Raw genomic sequence first — 23,967 nt, 5'->3', positions numbered from 1 at the left:
GTGATTAAAAAACATTCCATTCTGATGGATAAGGCGCTGCCTTCAGAAAGATCACAAGCATGGATGACAATCAGAACTTATAGCTTCCTGAGGCCACAAGACTATCTGGGTGAACATTTTGGGCTCAAGGCGAAGTTGAAGTTGCTTGGCTATCGACTGGGCAGGTTCACCACTTTATATAATTCCCCTACTTGGTTAAGACCATCCACCGAGTTTGCATGTCACCTGTGCAAATGCTCAAGGGACGAAATGACACATATCTTATGCATCTGCCCAGCGCTGATGGAGGAGTAAAAACAGCTATTGAAGCATCATTTTATAGGAAAAGGCATGTGTGTGTGCCAGTAGGCAGTATTAGCCTCCCTCCAAGGAGAGGAACTAGGGCCAGATTTAAAGAAAAAAGGTTCAGCGCGGTGCTGCACCAAAATTGGCAGCGCTGCGCTGCGTCTCTTTAGAAATGCAGGGATGCACCGTATTTAAGGGAATACGCCGCACCCCTGCGTTTCCCTTGTGCTGGCACTAAATTTAGCTGCCAGCGCCAACACAGGCATCTTTGCACCATCGTGCAAGGAAGTCTGTGTTGAGGGGTGTGATTATTTATGTGCTGGAAGTTGTCCCTTCCTACACATAAACAATCACTAATGGCTCTTTGGCACTTCTGTGTGTGCTGCACAATGCAGCACACACTGAAGGGCCAAAGCGTAATTTTCAAATGATTGTTTATGTGCAGGAAGGGACACCTTCCAGCACATAAACAATAATTTCTAGCATTTTGCTTTTTCTATGCGTGCAGCAGAATGCAGCATGCATAGAAAAAGCAAAAAACGAGGTAGAATAAAGGTATTTCTCCTTGATGCGCCCTTCTAACACCACCCCTAGGGGTGGCGTTAGATTTTGGCACTGCCTCAGGTTTACGAGATTTCATAAATCTAAGGCAGCCTCAAAATGCAATGGGTATTGCTGTAGCTCACCCACAACACCCATTGCACGCCCCTTCCACGCACAGTGCTGTGTGGGAAGGGGCCCTATGTACAAGGTGGTGTTAAGCCACAAAAAGTGACTTAACGCCACCTTGTAAATACGGTGGCTCTAGGGGCCTCAGTGCTCAGTGGAAAATGTTTGAAGTTCATGGTCTTGGCTGAAAAAAAACTGACATCACAGCCTCTGTTAACGTCAACCGCCTGCAATTTTGAGATACTTTAACAGTTTTTGCAACTGTTATAAATAGCGAGGCTGAATAGGCGAAATTGAGGAGGAAAATGGCATATTTTACTTGTGAGATTGTACTTTTGGCGCACAACTGGCACTCTTTTTCTTGTAAACTCTGAAAATAGGTTTAATTCAATTGTAGAATGCTCATAATTTGTAATTATTCTTGTGAAAATGTACTGTTTTGCATACCAAGCACTTTAAAACTATGAGCACTTTTATAAACCCCTATAACTGGTATATAAATGTAGGTTCACAGTGCATTTGCATAGAACATGTTTATTAAACAATGCATTTTTTGCTCAGATTATTGTGACTGAAATAAAGCCTCAGTTCGCTGTTGTTAGTATTTTGGGTGCAGAGTAATGGCATGATATGTTTATCAATGCTGTTTTAAGGCGCATTTGCACAGAACTTGTTTATAAAATTACTCTTTTGCAGTTCGCGCTTTTTTGTGCTGACAATTCGGTTGCTGCTATCAACATTTGATGTAATAATCGCATTTTAAGTAGTACAGTGGTTTTAGCTGAGGGCGCTATTGTATTGGATTTTAATTGTAGAAGTTTCAATTAACTGATCAATAAACTCATTCCTTCCTTCTTTCGAGGTGATAGGCTGGGATAAAACACTGATGACTGTAGCCCTGTTGCGGACGGCTACTGTCCTTAAAAAGGTGGCCCAACTGAAAGAGTACAGGGTGTGGGGGCTTATAGCGGTCATAAAGCTAGGCGACTTGTCGGGACCCACTCGCATGAAAACCTTTTCTGAGGTGCAGACAGACTGTGAACTGCTTCCAATCCCTACATTTTGAACATGCCCCTAATCACAGGGATACGTTTGAAAGAGGTCCAAGATGTCCTCCTCTGGTGGCTAAGGTGCTAACAGTAAAGATGTAGTAAAAGTTGTTATCAAACACATACAGAACTTTCCCTAATAACCTCACATATGATATGCAGTGTCAGCAGCAGAAATTGTCTAAAGACATTGACAAGGACTGGCAGGAGCCCTTGATGCACCCATAAGAAATGGCCATAAAGTCAACCATCAGATTTATGCAATTGAAAATAATTCAACTTGCTTGACGTGGAAAAGAAACTGATGCAGTCATACACACAAGGAGGTGGTTGAACTAATGGGAACAATGTTGCGTTTCACTCAACAAACAGTACTGCAGCGGACAAAGGATTACATCAACATTCACAAGACAATGGCAGAGCGATATCGGCCCCACTCTGAACACCTGGAGCAGGGGTACTGACTGGTGCCTGAAAGTGAAAAATCCATAAATATGAGTAAGGGATGCTAAATAAATGGGAAACATATAGGGAGCAGGGAGAGGTAACTAAGAATAAGAGCTCATGTAGAGTTGCTTTTCTTGTATATTTTTCCCTGATTTGCTACAGAAAGAACAGTGGTATGGCTTTTGTAAATGATACATACACATTCCTTGACAGCCGCATTACTTTTAATTTGGAAGGTGTTTTCTCTGTGTAGTAGGGTCAGCTCTTCTATTTCCAGGCGCGGCATACTCTTGCAGCCTTTATCTTTGTTAAGCTCTCTGGGCCTTATTCATACAGGTAAACTTACACTTTTGGTGTAAGTTTACTATTTTTTGCTATTCACAAACTACTAGTGTAGGTTTACATGTAGTATCTTTATAACTGCAGAGGATGTCCTGTCTTTTTATGCAGGGGTGGCTGCTTTATTAGGGCAACAGGGTTGCATCCCCGCCTCAATTCTTACCTCGTGCTTGTTTTAAAAATGTGAACTTCCTGAATTGTCTAAAGCTGCTGACCCTCGCTCTGTGCAAGGTCAGGCAAAAGCGGGCTCTTCAGGAAGGCACATGCACTAGTGCGCATGTGCCTGTCATGGCAAGATTAACATGGTTTACCTCATTTCAGCCCTTGACCTCTGTGCCGTGCAAGACTGCAAGGCCACTGTCTCCTGTAATGCAGTGCAGCCTTGTTTATAGAAAACAGCCTGGTCGCTTTAAGCTTAAACCCTGGGTTTCTTGAGGCTGTTTGTCAATCAGCGAAGCTGCACTGCATCTCAGGAGACAGTGGCCGTGTAGTCTTGCAGGGCAAAGGGGTCAAGGGCTAAAATGAGGTAAGCCATGTTAGACTTGCCAAGACAGGCACATGCGCACTAGTGCATGTGCCTTTCTGAAGAGCCTGCTTTTGCCTGACTTTGCACAGAGGGAGGGTCAGAAGCTTTACACAATTCAGGAAGTTCACATTTTTAAAAACAAGCATTTGCAATGCAACCGGTTTCGTGTTTGCTTGAGCTAGAGCAATTAGTGACAAAGATGAAATCTACAGTTTCGTTCATACTTAAAGCAGAGCAACCAAACGGTTCCCCTCTTCTACATGGCGAAAGATGAGAGCATCGGTGAGAGCGGACCCTACCAACTCCAGGCAATACATGCTGGTTGACAGTGCTTAATTAGTGCTTGTTGTTTCCGGTGCTGAGCACCGGCACTTATTTTTTGAGGGCTGGGGCTTATTCTTATGCCTCAAGCATTTGCTGTGAGCAAAAGACACATATGTGAAAGACGGAAGAAGGAAAAACTAAAAAGCGTCCTAAAGAGAGAAAGTAGAAAGTTGCAGGTTGAGCTGAAGGGGCAGGGGTGGCCGTAAATGGATTGAACAGGCCCGAGAATGCTTCAGGATTACGCTGCCTCAGTATTCAGCACTGGCAGATTTAATTACAGCAGCCCCGTGTTTAAGAGAACGGCTTTGAGCACCGGCACCTCTTAATTTACAAGTTAAGCACTGCTGGTTGATGCTTCTGTTAGTCTCCCCCTGCACCCCCCCCCCACTAGATATTCTGAAGAGAACAGGAGTCCATTGAATATGATCCAATTACTGATGTGTAGTTCGAGATACAGATCCCTGCGCACATGCCGTTCCGTTTAAAACGTATCTGTTGTATGAGTGCGCCGGGCTTAGGCGGAGATGGAGGCTAAAAAGACTTCAATAAAGATTCAATCCAAAAAGAAATCCAATATGCATTCGGTTAGTCATAAATCGCATGGCAAGAATATTAATATTCAAGTAGAACAGGCTGAGTTGTCTTTTTTAGGATGTGAAACAACAAACTCAGGTCACACAAGTGTTCTGTGTTAGGCGGTGGCTCTACCCATCATGGGGCACATAGCTAACCAGTTTATCACCTAGACCGCAGAACTATCGATCACTGCAAACAAGTCGTTCATTATCAGCCATGTGGGGTTACCACTTGTCAAGTACACATTGTTCATACTCAGCTGCTGTAAAGTACAGTACATATGTTACATTAATATTTCTTAAATATGCTGTGCCTTCACATGAGACAGCAGGTTTCAGTCTTGAGACGTTTTACCTGAGGCTGTGCCTTGGGTGGTACACATCTCATTGGCTCCAGTTGAGACAGCAGTTTGCTGCTACACTTTATAGAGAGCTAACTTGGCCAGACTTGAGTGCGAGAGAGAGAGAGAGAAAGACAGAGAGAATATCATTTATCATACAAAAGCATTTTTTTTAAACAGGAGGCATGGACAGTGGCGTAACAAAGGCCCCCGTGGAGCGGGTGAGGGGCGAGTTCCAGGGGGCCCCTTCAGCACAGTACACTGTGCATGGGAGGCAGGCCCCTGACTGGGTTCAGGGAAGGGGGGGCGGGGCTCAAGTTACTTTGCAGGTGGGGGACCTGAAGTTATGTTACGCCACTGGGCATGGCGATTTTAAAATCCAAAAAATGGGACATTCTACAAAGTAAAAATGGGACAACTATTTTCTGTGACTGGGGGGGACATAGAATAAATGAATTGATAGAGCTAACCAACACAGATAATGTGACACTACGGAAATTAAAGGAACCTTTTAAACACAAATCTTCGGTTTTAACGTTAGCTCTACACAGCCATGCATGGAAAGGTTCCTCATTCGCTGTGTTCAGTTGACCCTCGCTGAAAGCAGGGACAGGTATGAAATTAAGTGAAATTTGCAGAGACAGGTGTTGAAAAACCTTGATCGTCTTGGCAAACACGGGACTTCTGGTCACAATACTGTACTTAAAGGCTACTACAAATTGTCAGTTAAGTGGAGGGGGAAATACTATAGGCTTACGGTTATCGTTTAAGGCCAACCCCCTCCACAGTTTGCAGCCATTACGAGTTACTGGGCCCTGAACTGAGGAAAACCTGCAGGACCTGGAATTATCAGGTGGGTGCCCGGAGGTAGGGGGCGTGGCTACTAATGGTGCAGCAGGTACAGTGGCACCGTACCCACAGCCCTTAAGGTCTCATTGAACCCTGTTTATTGCATTTCAATAGCAGTCCAGCGGTAACTGGGAACATTTGCCTTGCTTGCACCCGAGTCCATGGCACTCTTGTCTCGCCCCTCTCTGGAGGTCGTCATCTGCCGTCAACGTTTATGTAGAGACGTATCGAAATATATAGAAATGCTTTCTGCAAACTTTTTCAAACCAGTGTGAGCTCAGCTTTTCCACAAATCAGCAGATTTTCACAGGCAATAGAAATTTCAGTCTGCACAAACTATAAATAAATTACTGCAGAAACTCTGTTGCCCTACAGGTCAGAGATAAGGATTTTAGTCAGCTCTTAGCCAATAGGAGAGTTGTTGTTGGCCTGTTGCAGTCTTAAAAGAGCAATGAATGAACCCAAACTGACCAGATCAGGTCACGTCAGTCAGCATAAAGAGAGAGGCAACTATTTTCTCGAAGTCACACCCTCCTCTGGGCTTGGTAGAAGCCAGGAGACAACCTTTCATTCCGAAGCAAATGCGCGGCTATAGCTCAATAAGTAATACAATCACAGCCGACAAGAGAGAACATAAACAAGTGAAGCAATTCAACCAAGAAAACAAGCATTTGGAATGCAATTGTCTTGTGTTTGCTGGAGTTAGAGCTCATAGCGTTGCAAATTACTGACTGGACTTTTATTGCCAGACAGACTGAAAATAACAAAAGGAAGAGAGCGAGGGTGAGCTTGCCCTGGAAAAGCCCCCCTCTGGTGTTGGTTTATGTTTACAGAGGGCACTGGTGGGGAGGAGGGACTGAACAAGCACCCACACTGTTGAGGTGAAACAGGCAAATACCAAAAAGAAGTCCCTTACAGAAGAGATCAACAGGACATAGCGTAATTACACAGTACTTTGTGCTGCTCCCAAATTGAAAAAAAGGCAGGACAAAGAGGCAGAACTGATCACTAGCAAGCAAGGATTTTTGAAGGACACTGCAACTAACATATCAGAACGCTGAAACTCACTCTATTGTATACTTAAGTATACAGCAGGTCGAACGCTAACGCTCGACCTAACAAGTAAGAGGTAGGAATTGAGGCAGGAGTTGGGTTGCCACCTCACCCATTTTCCAAACTCGTCACAGGGTGGGGTGGGAACAAGCCTCCATAGCCCCACCTCATCCTGGGAGGAGTTGCAAAAATGTGCGAGGTGCAAACGAGACTCTGGACAAAGGAGATCGGAGTCTACTGCTGCTGCAAGTTGGTGATTAAGGTAAGTGTGGGCCAAAAAAACCTAGCCTTCAAACGGTCCCAAACGGGCCCAGCGGAAGACTTGTGAAGTTAGGAGCATTCTTGTTGTGTATCTTTTCTGCTGCTCTTGGTTGCATTTCTGTGCCGTGTTCACTCACTGCAAAGTTAAATGATTTAAAAATGTTACATGAAATTATCACACTGGACAAATGTTCTTCAGCTTTGAAGCGTGCATGCCTGTATACCACTCTTTAAATGATTTAACTCTATAGTCAGTGAACATCAGGACTGGCTTTACCGCACTTGGTTTTGAGCTTTGGTACTGTGCTTAGAAATAATGTATGGGTTTAAACGCACCCACTGCAGAGTTCCCTATGAGTCCAGCCATTTTCAAGCAATGATAAAAATGTCACGATAACGCTGGTGAATAATGTTCTTGCTGGAGGGAGATGGAGTTTGGTTTAGTGGCAGTTTTGACTCATCATAAAGTAGAGCAGAGGGTTAGTGTGCCTTCTGAAAAGAACCTATACCATGAAGATGTGAGGATTGTATTTTATGTGGATAGCTCAGTGGGTTACTGCTTTTGTCACAGAGATCCTTTTCTCACTTGCATCTCATAGTTTACAGTCCTAATATAGCACAGTGACCTATAAACTGTCATCAAAGAGCTGCATGCAAACTGCAAGGTGTAGGTTAAAACGTTATGTTTTTCCCCAGTCTTTCATTATCCTATTGTTTACAAAAAGGGGTTAGTTAGGTTAAAAAAAACATCAATACCAACCCCAACCACTGTGGAACATTTTAAATACCGAATTTGTGCTTCGCCATACCAAATACTCTTCAAATATACTGCCTACTAGTATGGATGTCATGTGACTCCTACACCTTGTAGTCTTCATTGTCTTATGTAACATTTCCTATAGACTGATTTACAGCCGTATGGTTTATTATCTCTATATAATATGTGTGATGTAAAATGCTCTGACACCACAAACTGGTATGAGTAGTGCTATAAAATAAATGAAATGCATGTGACAGAGGGCTTATGGCGAGAGGAGGGGCACTGTTGGAGGGTGGTAGTGAGGGAATCAATGCAGCAAGAGGTCACGGAAGAGTGGTTGCCAAAAAAGATTGTCGCTTCAGCTACCACCAGTGCTAACATGGCGTTGTGAGCAGATGTTTCGCCAAACACCCTTGGAGTCTGCAGTTTGTTGCTCAGTTGGAATAGGTAGAAGAGGTTGACATTCCCTCCCACGTTTTCCTCTCTGATGAAGTTTATGGGTATGCACAATACACCACAGTGTTAGCGGGGGCTTCAGGACTGCGTTTTTGTGGCCCCTCTTACACTAAGAATGATTTGATGCTGAAGTGTGGGTTGGGGATGAGAGAGGAACAATGTGCGTAAGTAAAGAGGTGCCTCAGTTCCAGCCAAAAGCAGGAGTTTACACCTTTATGGTGCTGCACGTGGTACACTCTCCCTGATTACATTTGCAAGCAGCCATAAGGATGTGACTGAATGGAGATCTCTTAAGTTACCAAGGCCCCTGCCTGAGCAGCTAATCCAGTTCAGGTTTTTTACTTGCATTCTTAAACTTGTAGTCCTATACATAAGTCCATGATAAAATTGGGGCTACAAGTCCCAGAATGCTTAGTAAATTTCTGGTCTCAATAAGCCACTTTTGTTTGGGCTAGCTGCACTACCTCGTGGAGGCAAATTTTGCTTTTGGTTTTAAGCCCCACTTTCTTCGAAGTTGACCAGCTACCACTGTTTTTATGTTCAGAGTTCACTGCTATCCTATTTTTTTACGTGCAGCGTTCTCTGCAGTAGTAAAGATACTACGCTAAAAACTAAACTCGTAGATTGTGAATAACAAAAACATTGTAAACTTACACCAAAAGTGTGTTCTCAGGTCTGTACCTTCTTTCTGATCTGGCCCCCATTTATACTTACATCAGGTTCGCTAACAGCACCAGGCAGCACATTCTCTTTAGTGTCAACAACAGTTTCATTAGTCTATAAGTCAGTACTTCAGTCACCTCAGCGATGACCACAGCAGGACAATGATTTTTAATATCCAGTTCCTAAATACAGAGATAAAGAAAAAAGTATTCACAAGTATTGAATTCACTTGAACAATATTCAGAATTCAAACATTATTGTTTATCCATTAAGATGCCTCTGTGCTTAGTGTAGCCACACTTGTACCATCCCACTTTTAGTGCATACATTGTTTTGCATTCTAAGGGGCATATTTACAAGCCCCTAGCACCACCTTGCACAACCCTAGCGCCATTTTGTTTACGCTAAGGTGGGTTTTCTCACGTGCTGTATTTACTAAGTGGCACAATGCCTGCATTGTGCCTCTTTGCAACCCCCTTGTGCCACATTGTGCCTGCGAAAGGCATAATGTATGTAAGGGGCATTCCGACGCAGGGAGACTCGAAAAATGGCGCAGTGAAATTTACAACATTTCACTGCGCCATTTTTTTCATCATTTTTAACGCCTTCTCAGAGCAGGCTTTAAAATGACGCACCCATTTTAATCAATGGGCCACCCTGTGGTTTGCAGCACTTGTGTCAAAATTTTTAACGCAAGTGTAGCAAAGCACCACAATAGCATCAAAAATATAGACGCCAGTGTCCCAACGACCGCCACAGTGCGCTCTATTGTAAATACAGCACAACCATGGTGTCATTAGGTGGGGCAGGGGCGAGGCAAGAAAAGTGGCGCATCCGGACCGACGCACCACTTTCATGTAAATATGCCCCTTAGTCGATCTTGTCAAGTGCTGCTGTACCTCGACTGCCTTGGTGGTACTTTGGGTCATAATAATCAGGAAAAACGCCTCATAGTGTCACTTGTGTCTAGCAGATTTGGGGAACTCTGGCCATGGCCTGTCTCGAGCTGCAGGAGTAGGAACAAATAGCTGTGACTCCGAAGTCCATGTCTAGCACTTTACGCTCACACAAGTGTTTTTCAGAAAATGTTTCATTTTGCTCCTTGATGGACTTGGGAGATGAGGAATGCACATTATGCACATGTGCATTCTATTCATGATTCACAAGCAGGCAGATTTTACATTCACGCATGCATTAGTATGAGCACGCACTAAATGCTCAATATAAGTATTCATGAAAATTTGCAGTTTGTGGATGTCTGGAGGGCTGGAAGCTGTAAATGAATATTGGAGAAAGAGAATAACAGACAAATCAATGGGTGGAATACTTAAGTTAAGATGAAGAACCAGTCACCCAAGGGATGAGAAGAGTGAACTATGGATTGGAGCAAATACTTAGAATCGAAACATATAAATGAACTGGTAGAACAAATGAATGTACAACTGTAATGAGTAAATGAAGTAGTGGTACAGGTGTGGAATACCAGGGGTGGAACAGGAACATCGTCTCATTTCCATATGAAAAATACAAGAGACGCAAAGGTAAGACAAACGAGTGAAACCTCCCACAAAGGAAGACACACCAACACAAATGCACCTCATACATACGAGCAGAGGTTTTTAGAGTACACTCCGCCCAAGTGGGCAGGCACATTCAACTAGTTTATTATGTTCATACAATTACTAGCCAATTTCTACAGTCAATCATAATTTTATCTCAGTGAGGAGCTAGGATATTCTCCATCGCTAGGCACATCTTCTGATGAGTCATCTAACTCTGTCCTGGCAGAATCCTCACACATTCCGATCATACTTTCATGACACTTTCCGTTACGCCCGAGAAGCTTTATCCACCCACAATATGTGCACCGCACCCGGATACCACACACCTCCTTTCTCACAGCAGGAACACACACAAAGCACCACCTTCAGATACCACACACCTCCCTTGACACCACATGGACTCACAAAACCAACATCAAGCTGCCACACACCTCTATTTACGTACAAAAAGCACAGAATCCTCCATCGTCAAAAAAAGCGCTATATTTATACATCCCCTCACTCGGAGAAGATATTCATAGGTAAACAAGGTGAACAGCATTGACAGCACATCCAAATATAATATTATTTATCCAATGTTACATCATAAAATGATTGTGAATCACACAGGAGAAATTCTGGAGAATTGCTGGTCAACTGGCTGCTGTGTGTTAGATGCAGTTGAACCATTGTCAGACAGAGTTACCGTTCCTGTCCTTATTTTTCATTATTCCCACTACATCCCTTTTTTCGAGAGGGTTCTGTGCTTAATGCAGTTCCACTGCCCCCGGTCCCCATTATAGTCATTTATAGTTCACCTATTTCGTCAGCAATTAATATACCATGTTCTGTTTGAGGTTCTCGTCATTTGTGATGTCTATACCAGACTGATTTATGGCGTTCTTTGTGTCCTGGAGTCTGCAGCTGTAAAAAGGTTCCTTGCTCAATAGACAACAATGACTTGGGACTTAAAATTTAGATAAGGGACGGTTTGCTCATAATACGTTTCCAGTAGTGACAATGCACAATATGCATGTGTGCAAAAGTGCATGGTTCCTGAAAAAGAAAGCTCTGGGATTTACATGTTGTAGGAGGCTGGCCTGGCTTATAGTGGGTACCTGATGGCACTTACACCTTGTGCTAGGTCCAGTTATCCCTTATTAGTAGATTAGTAGTGTTCTAGCAGTTTAGGCTGATAGAGTTAGCTATAGCAGAGCAGTTTAGGCTGAACTAGGAGACATGCAAAGCTTCTACTATACCACTTCTATAATATAGCACTATTTCATAAGAAACACAATACTCAGAGTTACTAAAAATAAAGGTACTTTATTTTAGTGACAATATGCCAAAGGTATCTCAGAGGATATACTCTCTTAGGAGGTAAGCAAAATACACAAAATAAACACACTAACCAATATCAGGTAAGTAAACAGTTAGAAAAATAGTGCAAACACTATAGAACACAATAGGATACAATAGGTCTAGGGGCAACATAAACCATACACTCCAATAGTGGAATGTGAACCACGAATGGACCCCAGACCTAGTGTAGTGTGTAGAGGGTCTCTGGGAATGTAAGAAAACACTAAGGGTGTCCAAGATACCCCACCCCTAGACCCTGAAAAGTAGGAGTAAAGTTACCCTACTACCCCAGAAAGACAGTAAAGTCGAGATAGGGGATTCTGCAAAGGCAATAACGGACTGCAAAGCACTGAAGACGGATTCCTGCACCTGAGGACCTGTAAAGGAAGGGGACCAAGTCCAAGAGTCACGCAAGTGTCCGGGGGGGCAGGAGCCCACTAAACCCCGGAGGAAGGTGCAAAAGGGCTGCCTCCGGATGGAGGAAGCCAAAGATTCTGCAACAACGGTTGGTGCCAGGAACTTTTCCTTTGCTCAGAAGATGTCCCACAGTGTGCTGGAGGATGCAGAGTTGTTTTCACGCAGAAAGACCGCAAACAAGGCTTCCTAGCTGCAAGAGTCGCGGTTGAAGATAATGGGTGCTACCCGGTTCCAGAAAGGACCAGGAGATCGCCCCTTGGAAGAGGAGACAGAGGGGGTGCTCAGCAACAGAGTGAGCCCACGCAGAAGCAGGCAGCACCCGCAGAAGTACTTGAACGGGCATTCAAGAAATCTGAGCATGGCGGTCGTCTCAACACAACAAAAGAGGGTCCCACAAAGCCGGTGGTCAACTCAGCGAGGTGAGCAATGCAGGACGGAGTGCTGGGGACCTGGGCTGTGCTGTGCACAAAGGAATCCCAGCAACAGTGTACAGAAGCTCTAGCAGCTGCAGATCACACAGTACACAGGATTACTGTCTGGGGTGGGGAGGCAAGGACTTACCTCCACCAAATTTGGACAGAAGGACTACTGGACTGTCGGAGTCCCTTGGATCCAGCTCCTGTGTTCCAGGGGCCATGCTCATCAAGATGAGAGGGGACCCAGAGGACCGGTGATGCAGAAGTTTGGTGGCTGCATTAGCAGGGGAAAGATTCAGTCGACCCACGGGAGATTTCTTCTTGGCTTCCAGTGCAAGGCGAAGGCAGACAGCCCTCAGAGCATGCACCACCAGGAAACAGTCGAGAAAGCCGGCCGTATTAGGTGCTATAATGCTGCTGGTAGTCTTCTTGCTACTTTGTTGCGGTTTTGCAGGCGTCCTGGAGCAGTCAGCGGTCGATCCTTGGCAGAAGTCGAAGAGGGAGAAGCATAGGAACTCTGGTGAGCTCTTGCATTCGTTAATTGAAGAGGAACTCACAGGAGAGACCCTAAATAGCCTTCAGAGGAGGATTGCCTACCGAACTAGGTAAGAGCCTATAAGGAGAAGTCTCTGACATCAGCTGCTGGCACTGGCCACTCAGAGTCCTCCATTGTGCCCTCACATCTCTGCATTCAAGATGGCAGAGGTCTGGGACACACTGGAGGAGCTCTGGGCACCACCCCCGGGGTGGTGATCGACAGGGTAGTGGTCACTCCCCTTTCCTTTGTCCAGTTTCTCTGGGGCATCCCTGAACTGGTCTAGACTGGTTTATGCAAGGAGGGCAGCATCTGTGCCCTTCAAAGCATTCCCAGAGGCCAGGAGAGGCTACTCCTCTCAGGCCTTTAACACCTATTTCCAAAGGGAGAGGGTGTAACACCCTCTCTCAGAGGAAATCCTTTGTTCGGCCTTCCTGGGACTGGACTGCCCAGACCCTAGGAGGGCAGAAACCTGTCTGAGGGTTGGCAGCAGGGGTAACTGCAGAGAAAACCCCAGAGAGTTAGTTTGGCAGTACCTGGGGTCCATGCTGGAGCCCCGGGTATGCATGGGATTGGCAACCCCAATACCAGATTTGGCATGGGGGACAATTCCATGATCTTAGACATGTTACATGGCCATATTCAGAGTTACCATTGTGAAGCTACGTATAGGTATTGACCTATATGTAGGTGATGCGTGTAATGGTGTCCCCGCACTCACAAAGACCGGGGAAATTGCCCTGAAAAATGTGGGGGCACCTTGGCTAGTGCCAGGGGGCCCTCAAACTTAGTAACTTTACACCTAACCTTCACTAGGTGAGGGTTAGACCTATAGGCGACTTATAGGTTACTTAAGTGGAGTGTAAAATGGCAGTGAAATAACATGGACGTTATTTCACTCAGCCTGCAGTGGCAGTCCTGTGTAAGAATTGTCTGAGCTCCCTATGGGTGGCAAAATAAATTCTGCAGCCCATAGAGATCTCCTGGAGCCCCAATACCCTGGGTACCTAGGTACCATATACTAGGGAATTATAAGGGTGTTCCAGTGAGCCAATCAGAATTGGTGAACATGGTCACTAGCCCGCAGTGACAATTTTGAAAGCAGAGAGCATAAACACTGAGAATCTGGTTAGCAGAGCCTCACTGATACAGTTAGGCACCACAGAGGGAACACATATAGGCCACAAATTATGAGCACTGGGGTCCTGGCTAGCAGGAACCCAGTGACACAGGCAAAAACAAACTGACGCACAAGTAAAAATGGGGGTAACATGCCGGGCAAGATGGTACTTTCCTACACATGTGTTGTGTGTACATATGGAAACTGTGCATCCTTTGCATGAATAAAAAAAATATATTTTGTATTGGATGATTAGTTGATAGGTAAACAATTAAACACATGAGTGAAGCATATAAATGATAGGCTGGAACAGAGAAATGGAATGAAGAGACATGTCAATGAAGGGGTTAAACAGGACACCAACAGGGAACTGGTAAATGAAGGAGTGTCACAGATAACTAAAAGGATTGATTGGCCAGGCTAATCAATGGGCATGACAGTGAATGAAAAGGGAAATCAAATTGGGATCCCGAAGAGGGCAGGTGCTTTAAAAGATTACTTTGTCTTCCACCTTCTACTACAGTTCAGGCAGTAAGGGTAGAAACTGGCCTAACAGTATGCATTTATTATGCATTTGCAGAGACAAAAAAATTCGGGACAATAAAACATTGCGAGGAGGCCTGTGGAGGTGATTGCTGAGCCAACGTCAATTGAGGCTGGGAGTCACGGAATACCAACAACCCTGGACTATTCATTCCTGAGAAGGCACTCCCTAAGGCAGGAAAGGAGAAAGGGCTCAGAGATCACCACTACTGCCATACCCCGAATGCTGGCGCCCCTGTGGACTATCTCTGAGCATTGCGCTTTTATCACATTTTTCTCTGTGAGCCACAAGGGTAGGTGCCTGCATCTGTGCTGCACTTCCCCCTTTGTGCAGACGGGGTAGTCATAGAATATGAGCCCCTCAAATGTTGCTGCTTCATGATGTAAGTAATCTGTTACTGAAGACAAGTGTCGACCACCAAACCACAAAGGCTGATGGAGAGAATCAATGTCAAATAGAGAGTTAATGTATGAGTCCTCGTGAATGGTGTTCAAATTACGGCATGGATGGACACGGCAAAGACGTTCTGCGAAGGAGCCCAGGAACCAAGAGATGGGGAGCTCCACAGCTCTAACACAGTTTCAAGCAACAGTAAACCAGCTAACCTCCTCACCAGGAAGCATCCGGAGCTTTTACGCTCCTCACCACGTTACGGGTCATCTTCAGATCCTGGTGTTTCCGGTGAGCCAATACACTGTTGCCTCGCTAAGCCACCAAGCATCCCAAGCCCACTTACAGCAGCAGACTCCCCCGGGGCAACTGTACGAATGCAGACCCACAATGTCAGCTTCACTTGGATGCCACTTGCACGCTGCGGGCCGATCGTGTAGTCTTGCCATGCACACCAAGATCTGGAACCAGAAGCCGGGATCACGGTGACCTTGCAGGAAGGGGACGGATCAGAGCACACTAGCGGCAGCGCATGTGGGCTGGGCCACCAACCACGCTAACACCACCCAGGCTCCTCATGCTCGAGTGAAATTGAGCAGAATAAACGTGCAGAAAGATGAGTGTGCTGGTGCAGGGATGAATAACGCTATCAATATATCGGCTTTACTGGAGCAAGAGAAGCCCAGGAAGCCAGATAAAGGATTAAAAGACTATGCATTATTTACTAAATACCCTAAGACTGGAGCAGAGGGGACTGGTGTGACACAGGGGTCAGGGATCTCAGGATCTATGAGTGAGCAGCCTCAAGATATTGCTATGCCAGCTCAATCCCAGTTGTTGCCCGCTTGCAATCAACACCAACATTCTGTGGAAGGGAGCCCCCTTCTAACATCAGCTATGTCAGCTTAACTCTCAGGTGAAGTGTGGCTTCCTGAACAGATGGAGCAAAGAGAGATCCCGGAGCAAATGGGCGGAGAGTGTAATCTGTCCGAGAAGTGCATTACCACTATCTCTGCCCTGTTCAATTAGTTAAGTCACAAATCCCTGAGCAACTGCTCACAGTCTAACAAAGTCAGATCTGGAGGACTGCTCACTCTTCTGGGACAAAGAGCTTGCAGACCCTCAAATAAAGCTGAGTATCTCAAAGGGTAAAGTAGACAATTTGGAAAACTATGTCTGTAGATCTAATCTACGTTTTGTTGGAGTTCCCGAAGGCATAGAAGACTCTAGGAAGTACGAAAGTATTCCCAGCTTGCAGATTCTTTGATTAGATCACCTGTTCCTGAAGATGCTTACCATGATGGGGGCACATCGGATACCAGCCCAACAACTCCCTAATTCCAAGTATCCATGCACCATTATGGTGCACTTTGCTGACTATCACATTAAAGAACAAATTCTTACGAAACAAAATTCAGAAACAAAGCTTCATTATACCTGATGGTGGTCAGCTCCAAGTGTTTCCTGATATGTCTGCCTCAGCGGTTCGCCAACGTTGAGACTTTTTGGGATTAATTGGCCAGTTCAAATTAGTTGGCGTACAGGCCTCACTCATACAACAATCAAAGCTAAAAGTGTTGCTGAAAGGCAAAGTTTCATTTTTGTACCATTATAGAAAAAGCAGTACTCCTGCTGCAGAAAGCAGCTGGCTAAAAGAAACGTATAAGGTGCGATTTTCTGTTATGCCTCATCCTTGTAATGTTATATAAGAGCTATAGGGGAGGTCAAGAATATATCCAGAATTCAAATTGTTTAGTGGTGAAACTGGTCTAGGGCACATTTTATAATTTCGCTGATTCAAGTTTCTGAAATGAGCTACTAGGCTGCTGTAGGCATATATTTGCAGTGAGTGTTGGCGTATAGTTGTGTGTGTCACATGGTAGGTGGTGATAATATCAGGGAGGGCAGGGCCATCTCTTCTTTTATCCGCCAACCTCATGAAATTTTGCAAAGTGCATAATAGCATGCTGTATTATTTTTCTGGCCGCTCTCCCAAAGGTCTGAGTGATTGACGTTTCTGCGGGTGGGGGGAGGGAGTAACAAGCACCAGAGCGCAGTCGGGTGCGTCAACAAGGCATCCATTTTGTGTTGGGAGGGGACAGGCAGCAAGGTGGGCACTCCTTCCTGTTGGTGGAGTATGGGTTTTCAAAGTTTTGGGGTGGTGGGAGGACCTGGGATAGAAGGGAGGGTGTAGGGGCAGATAAAAACGAGCAGAGGCAGAGTGGCAAATACGGCTCAAGGAAGGATCATTGCAAGAGCCAAATATTTCAGCAATTATAGGAAGCTATGTTGCATGTTTCAGGATATTCCAGGGAGACTTTAGCCAGCCCAGGGAGGTTCAGTGATGCAGAATAGGGGCGAAGCTTGATGTCATATGCCCAGAATGGCATTGCAGATAAAAAAGATCACTTGTGGTGTGAACGGTCTCTTAATTAAACAAAAAAGTGGTGCTTTATTAAATAGATTGCTTCCTTTAAACCGGAGGTGATCTTTATTCAGGAAAACCATTTAAAAAAAATCTCCCCAAGTGTTTTCATTCCTGTGAAATATTTGCAGGCGTTTCTTGGATCAGCGAGAATGGCAAAGCGGGGATGGCAATATTATTTTTGGAATACTCTAGATTGGGAGATAAAAGAGGGTTTTAGGAATAGCACGGCTAGGTGGATATGGGTAAACGCCAGACTAACCGAGAGGCTTTTAAATTTCTACAATTATTATGATCCACGAATGGATGAAAGTGAAGCTTTGGAGCAAATTGATCATCTTGCTATCCAGGCAGAGGGACCATTAGTGTTAGGTGGCAACTTTAATTTTATTCAAGACCTGTTCTTAGACACCTCCAATAAAGATAAGAGGCAGCTCAAGCCTAAAACTGCTAAATTCCTGAATATAATTAAGCAGGAACTGGCGCTGATAGACCTATGGTGCCTTGATTATCACAAGTTTATACAACACAAGTGCTAATCTGCTAGGTTTCGGTCTGATTCTTGAATAGACTTCTTCCTATTATCAAAGCCTTTGAAAATGGGGACGGTCGAGACATTGGTTAATTTTTTTTCACACCACTCTATATTTTTTCTGGAAGTTACTAGGGAAGCTGGGGAGGTAAAGAGGCAGCGGTGGCAATTTGATCATTGCTCTCAGAACATACTTGGTTAACTTAAATGTGGCAGTTTATTCGGGTGTTTTTTTTTTTTTAGTTTAATTTTAATACCACTCCCATTTTCATGCTTTGGGAGGCATTTAAGGCAGCATCTAGGGGACAGGTAGTATCTATCTTACAAGGCCAACTTAGCCAAGACCCGGGCACACAAGATTTAGAGCCTTCAAGCCGCAGTGGAGATCGTAATGAGAAAAGCATTCAAACTGATGGATTCATCAGCTAGGCAGGTAGCACTAGACCAACTTACCAGAGTTAAGCAAGAGCTTAGGGACTTTTTTCTTCAAGAGGCAATTACAGGAGGCAAAGCTTTTCAACAGAAGGTCTATGAAGAAAGTCAGCATATGGGAAAGTATCCTGCATGGTCGACAAAAGGTCATCAGAGCAGGCAGCTAATCAATCAAATTAAAGATCCAGCAAGGGAGTGATCGAAGCCAATACTGCAAGTATAGCCGAAATATTTCTCCATCATTACAGGCAGGTCTACGAAGAGGATCACGCTGTAACACAAGAACAATTGGCTGATTTTTTCACTCTAGTGCAGGTACCCCAAGTTTCTTTCAGAAAGGTGCTCTATCAAAGCAAATAGCGTCAGGGAAGATAACTTCAGCACTTAAAAGTATGGCAAATGCTAAAGCCAGAGGTAATGTTAATATCCCCACTAAAGTCTATAAGGCCTTTCAGGCAGAACTGCTTCCATTTCTCTTCCCACCAAAGTCTATAAGGCCTTTCAGGCAGAACTGCTTCCATTTCTGACAATGCTCTTTAATCATATAAAGGAAGATGCTGATATTCCAAAGACTTTTAAAGAGTCAGTAATAGTGAGCTTGCTGTTAAGAATCCATTAGACCCCAATTCCTCCGCACCCCCATAAGTTTACTGAACGTTGATTACAAATTATTTATGAAAGTTTGGGCAGAGCGCTTTGACCCTGTACTCAGCAGATAATCCATCAGGAACAAAATGTTTTTTTTGCCCAGTAGGGTGATAGCTGCCAATACCCATTTTCTGATTTGAGCTATTGATTATTTTACAATCAACAATGAAAAGGCAGCAACACTAATGATGGATGCTGAAAAAGTATTTGATCTTGTCAACTGGCACGCACTATTTTTTTATTCTGGCAAGATTTGGATTTCAGCCTCGAACAATTACTATGCTTGAAGAGCTTTTTAATAGAGTGGAGGCTAAGATCATTAAGAATACTAAAGAATCGGGGGCTGTAAGGATAAAGTGGGGCATTTAGCAGGCGTGACCCTTGTCCCCTCTGATTTTTGTTCTTTTTAAAGAGCCCCTAGCTTAGGATCCGGGCCAACCCTTTGATTTTGCCTCCCAGAGATGGGATGGCAAAGATCAAACTGTTCGCAGACACCACAATTTTATATTTAAAGGCTGAGGGGCTAAAAATCCAGAATACCATTGGCGAAATTATCTGTTTTATGCATATAGGTGGGTATAAAGTAAATCAAGCAAAAATGTAGCTTCTCTTGATTTATGTACTCCCTTCTAGTCTGCAGCAGACTCCAAATTACCCGATTAGATATTTAGGAGTTTTTGTGTCCAGCAATTACTCCGAATTATTTCAGCCAAATTACAGGGCCATGCTGTTGATAACGCGTCCAGCCCTTATAAATTACCTGTACCTGGACACGCTGGAGGTTGGTGAACCTTTTAGCCGAGTTGGGCTCTCCTCATCCTAGAATAGTTGGATCGCTTAAATCAATAACCAATAGCTATTGCAATCGGTACCCAATATTCAGTTAATAGATCAAAATAACACATTTAGGAATCAATAACAGTTGGTATTTCGACGCAACATGACCTTTCAGTCATGAATGACCACACCAGTTTATTAAAAGTTAATGAGTTTATTTCCCTATATTAACAAAGCTAGCACAATGTATATAAGTCTCAAAACCAAATGATATATGTATACGAACATTACTAGCTGTCCATAACGGCGGAAAAAACACAATCTACGCAAAATCTGAATTATAATGCACTCGGTTATAGCAATGCAAATCACTAATATAAGCAATTGAATTTGACTAATTTCATACATCGGTCAGCATAACAAGATTTCAATTTAGCATGGTGCATCAGATGAATACCTCGACTAGCCTCTGATTAGCATTGGCATGTGGGGCTTCATGCAAAACGAATTTAGTCAACACAAATTTGGAAAACTTCTAGCTTGGGCCCTATCAAAATAGCAGTTGGTACCTAAAAGGAGAAACGCAATGCATAATACAATTATCCTTTCATAATTACCAAATACAATCAGCATTCAAGAAAGTCTTCGTCCTTCAGGTAACGGTTCGATCAGCATGGGGCAGATTTCAAAGGGGCAGAGTTAAGGGCAAGTTTCTTGCATCAACAAGGAGAATGGGGCAAAGTTACTGCATGGGCAAGACGGGGCAAAATTAAAGTTAAAGCCTCTAGGGTGAGAATTTTTAAAGTCTCTTTCTCTGGAATAAAAAAAAAGGGCATCAAAATGTCGTCCAAGATGACGTCTGGCATTTGGCTTCAAAGATGGCATCAAGGAAAAATGGCTGGCTTTTCTTTGTCCGGTGGGTTTAAGTAAGAAACATTCCAAATCCTTCAGGGTCTTCCATTGGAGGGTTCATAAGGTGGCTTCAATTTGACCAATGAATAGTGTCTTTCTCCTAGTACTCATTTATGCATACATTGTCCTTGGAGCCTTGGAACACAAGTTGCAACAAAGTTTGCCAATTATTTCGGTATCAGTGCTTTTATTGTCCGCACCTGCAGAAACTGACCTTGCATCAAAAGGGATGCAACCAGCCTAGCACGAAACCTTGAGATAAGTGTATTAGTCATTCTTACTGGAAAAATACAACCTTTAAATGAAACAATATGTTTTTGTTAGTGCAAGTGAAAACCACGCAGTTGAATTTGAGACCAGGCGACTAGGCCAAAGCCTCTACTAAATTTAAGCTAAGCATAAAACAGTTTCAACAAGAAAATCATAAAACACATTTGCAATTATGACGGATTACTACAATTTTCAATTCTTCATGATTAATTAAGCTTGTTTATAATAATGGCGAACTACTCCGAGGGCACAATTTCCCTCGTTCATTATTTTCTTTACTAAAATCACACTACATTATACGATTTTGATTACATGATATACGAATATATGTTGGTCCTTCTTTTTCTGCGTCATCAATCCCTCCTCTCATGACTAATTATGTCATCACATCAAATCTACCCACAAATTTTATTCCATTAAAATTCTGTTTAGTAATTTGGCACTTCAGTCAATTCCCTCTTTCTTTTGGTTCCCTTTGATTTTTCTCTGTATATTTCTACCATTTTGTTTTCTATTTTCTCTTCTCTTCTTCTTTTGTTTCTTGTTTTCAACATTTTAATAGCTTTCCATATTCCCCAAATACCTAATAAACAAATTAATACTGTTAATATTCCTTTTACTATTTTCAGTAACAATCCGTTCCAAATGTTGCTGAGCCAATTTCCCACAGAAGCAAATCCTTTCCCAACCTTTTCCCATACTCCTGGTTCTTTCAATTCTTTAAAATCTGCACTTTCGTAAGTTACATTTGTAAGCAATTTTCTAATTTGCCCGCTGTTGTCCGGAATAAAAGTACAACAGTGACATGTACCAAACATTTTGCAAACGCCGCCATCCTTTGCTAAAAGAATGTCTAAGGCAAGCCGATTTTGAAGAGTCATAGCTCTTTCTGCAGCAATTTCAGCATCCATCAGGATTATAGCTCCTGAGAATTTTGTCAGCATGTTATCCACAATAGTAGACAACTTTCGTATTTTTATTGAATTCAATATGACTCCCACTGAAGGAATCATCGCTCCAAATATATCTCCTACCACACCAGAAGCTGTCTCCCTTTTCTGAACATGATGTGATTCAGACAGCTTTGGGAATTTCTTTAAGTCGTCCAATTGATAAACCTTTGGGAACACTATTCCCAAATAGCATCTCCCATACCATCCTTTAGGAAGACGATAATAGGCGTTAAGTCCACAAATATAATATACCCCTGGAATAACTGGGTCTTGTCCATTCAGCATGAACGTCCATTTAGGTTGAAACAAAAACGTATGTTTACATTCACTCGTTCCCACAAAGACTGTGTCATAATATAATTTATGTCTATGTACACAGAATCGCCCTACGTGTAATGTATCTAAAGCTATTTTCCCTTGTGTCTTTATCGCGGCAAAAGCGTAATTATCTACAGATGTCCTCTTGTGTAATTCCCTTTCCAATTTGTCCTTCCCCTCCTTCTTCCTATCGTCAGTGTGATCTAAAAAACTTTTCTCCATCGGTGAAAGCAAGCATGTAAGGTTTTCTTCGTGGGCGTGAGCTGTGTGGAAGGGTGACAATGGCTCAAAGAAACCCCTCATTAATTTCATATAATAATCTCTTGCTACCTTACTCAAATACTCTATTATGGGGATATATGCAAAGGTAACATCCTGATTAGAATAAAAGTAGTAAATATACTCCTGGCCATAAAATCTGGTCATTATCAAACTACATGGAATTCCATACTTAAGAGGCATGCTATGATATGTCACCCCTTCCACTACTGAGGTAGGTATTTGTGTGCATACATAACAATCTTTCGCATCCATTGTCTCAACATACTCACTCAGCAAGCGATAGAAAACATTGGACGAAAGTTCCTTCTTATCATGCAAATGTCTTTTGTCTTGTTCGAGTTTCTTCAAAGGAGTTAGTTCAGTAATAGGTTTAGAAGTAGAAGCATCATTCGCGTCTCTCTCATTCTTTCCATGCATTCCAAGGATTATTGCCATAATTGTTAGTACACATGCAGTTATTAGACCTATGCACACGTATTTACAACACTTCATCTTATTTCCCTGTGTAGTGTAGCCTGTCATGATCTATATAGAATCAGAAAGTTGAAGACACTTTATCAAATCAGATTTGCATATATATATAAAGCTGAATGAGTTCAATGTTCACACAGTTTTCTTTAGCAGCTTAGGGGCTGATTCTGGCCGGGGTCGGCGGGAGCACCGCCAACAGGCTGGCGGTGCTCCTAAGGGCATTCTGACCGCGGCGGTTTGGCCGCGGTCAGACACGGAAAACCGGAGGTCTCCCGCCGGTTTTCCGCTGCCCTGAGGGATCCCCCATGGTGGCGCAGCTTGCTGCGCCGCCATGGGGGATTCCGACCCCCTCACCTCCATCCTGTTCCTGGCGGTTTTGACCGCCAGGAACAGGATGGTGGTGAGGGGTGTCGTGGGGCCCTTGGGGGCCCCTGCAGTGCCCATGCCAATGGCATGGGCACTGCAGGGGCCCCCGTAAGAGGGCCCCACTTAGAATTTCAGTGTCTGCTTAGCAGACACTGAAATTCGCAACGGGTGCAACTGCACCCGTCGCACCCCTTCCACTCCGCTGGCTCCATTCGGAGCCGGCATCCGAATGGAAGGGTGTTTCCCGCTGGGCTGGCGGGCGGCCTTTTGGCGGTCGCCCGCCAGCCCAGCGGGAAACCCAGAATACCCGCGGCGGTCTTGTGACGGCGGAGCGGTATTCTGGCGGTCCCAGCCAGGCCGGCGGATACCGCCGCCGGCTGGGGTCAGAATGACCCCCTTAGTCTCTTATTGGTTTAGCAGCTTTGTCTCAAGATCGGTTTCAAAGTCAATCAAGTTAGCAATGTCTTAGCCGGTTCAAAAGTCAATCAGGTTGTCAATGTCTTGTTCGGTAATGTTCATGGAATTTCACTTTTCAAGTGCCAAAGTGAAGTTCTGCTTCTAAGTTCTCAAGACTGAGGGATAGGAATTCGTCTGACCAATCGTTAGTGGCTATGTATGCCCACTACGGACCAGAATATCTTCTGCTCGGTATTCTTTTC

The sequence above is a fragment of the Pleurodeles waltl genome, chromosome 4_2, assembly GCF_031143425.1.
Source record: "Pleurodeles waltl isolate 20211129_DDA chromosome 4_2, aPleWal1.hap1.20221129, whole genome shotgun sequence".
In the NCBI taxonomy this organism is placed as follows: Eukaryota; Metazoa; Chordata; class Amphibia; order Caudata; family Salamandridae; genus Pleurodeles; species Pleurodeles waltl.
The sequence above is the reverse complement of the archived record's forward strand: the minus strand, read 5'-3'. Positions refer to the sequence as shown.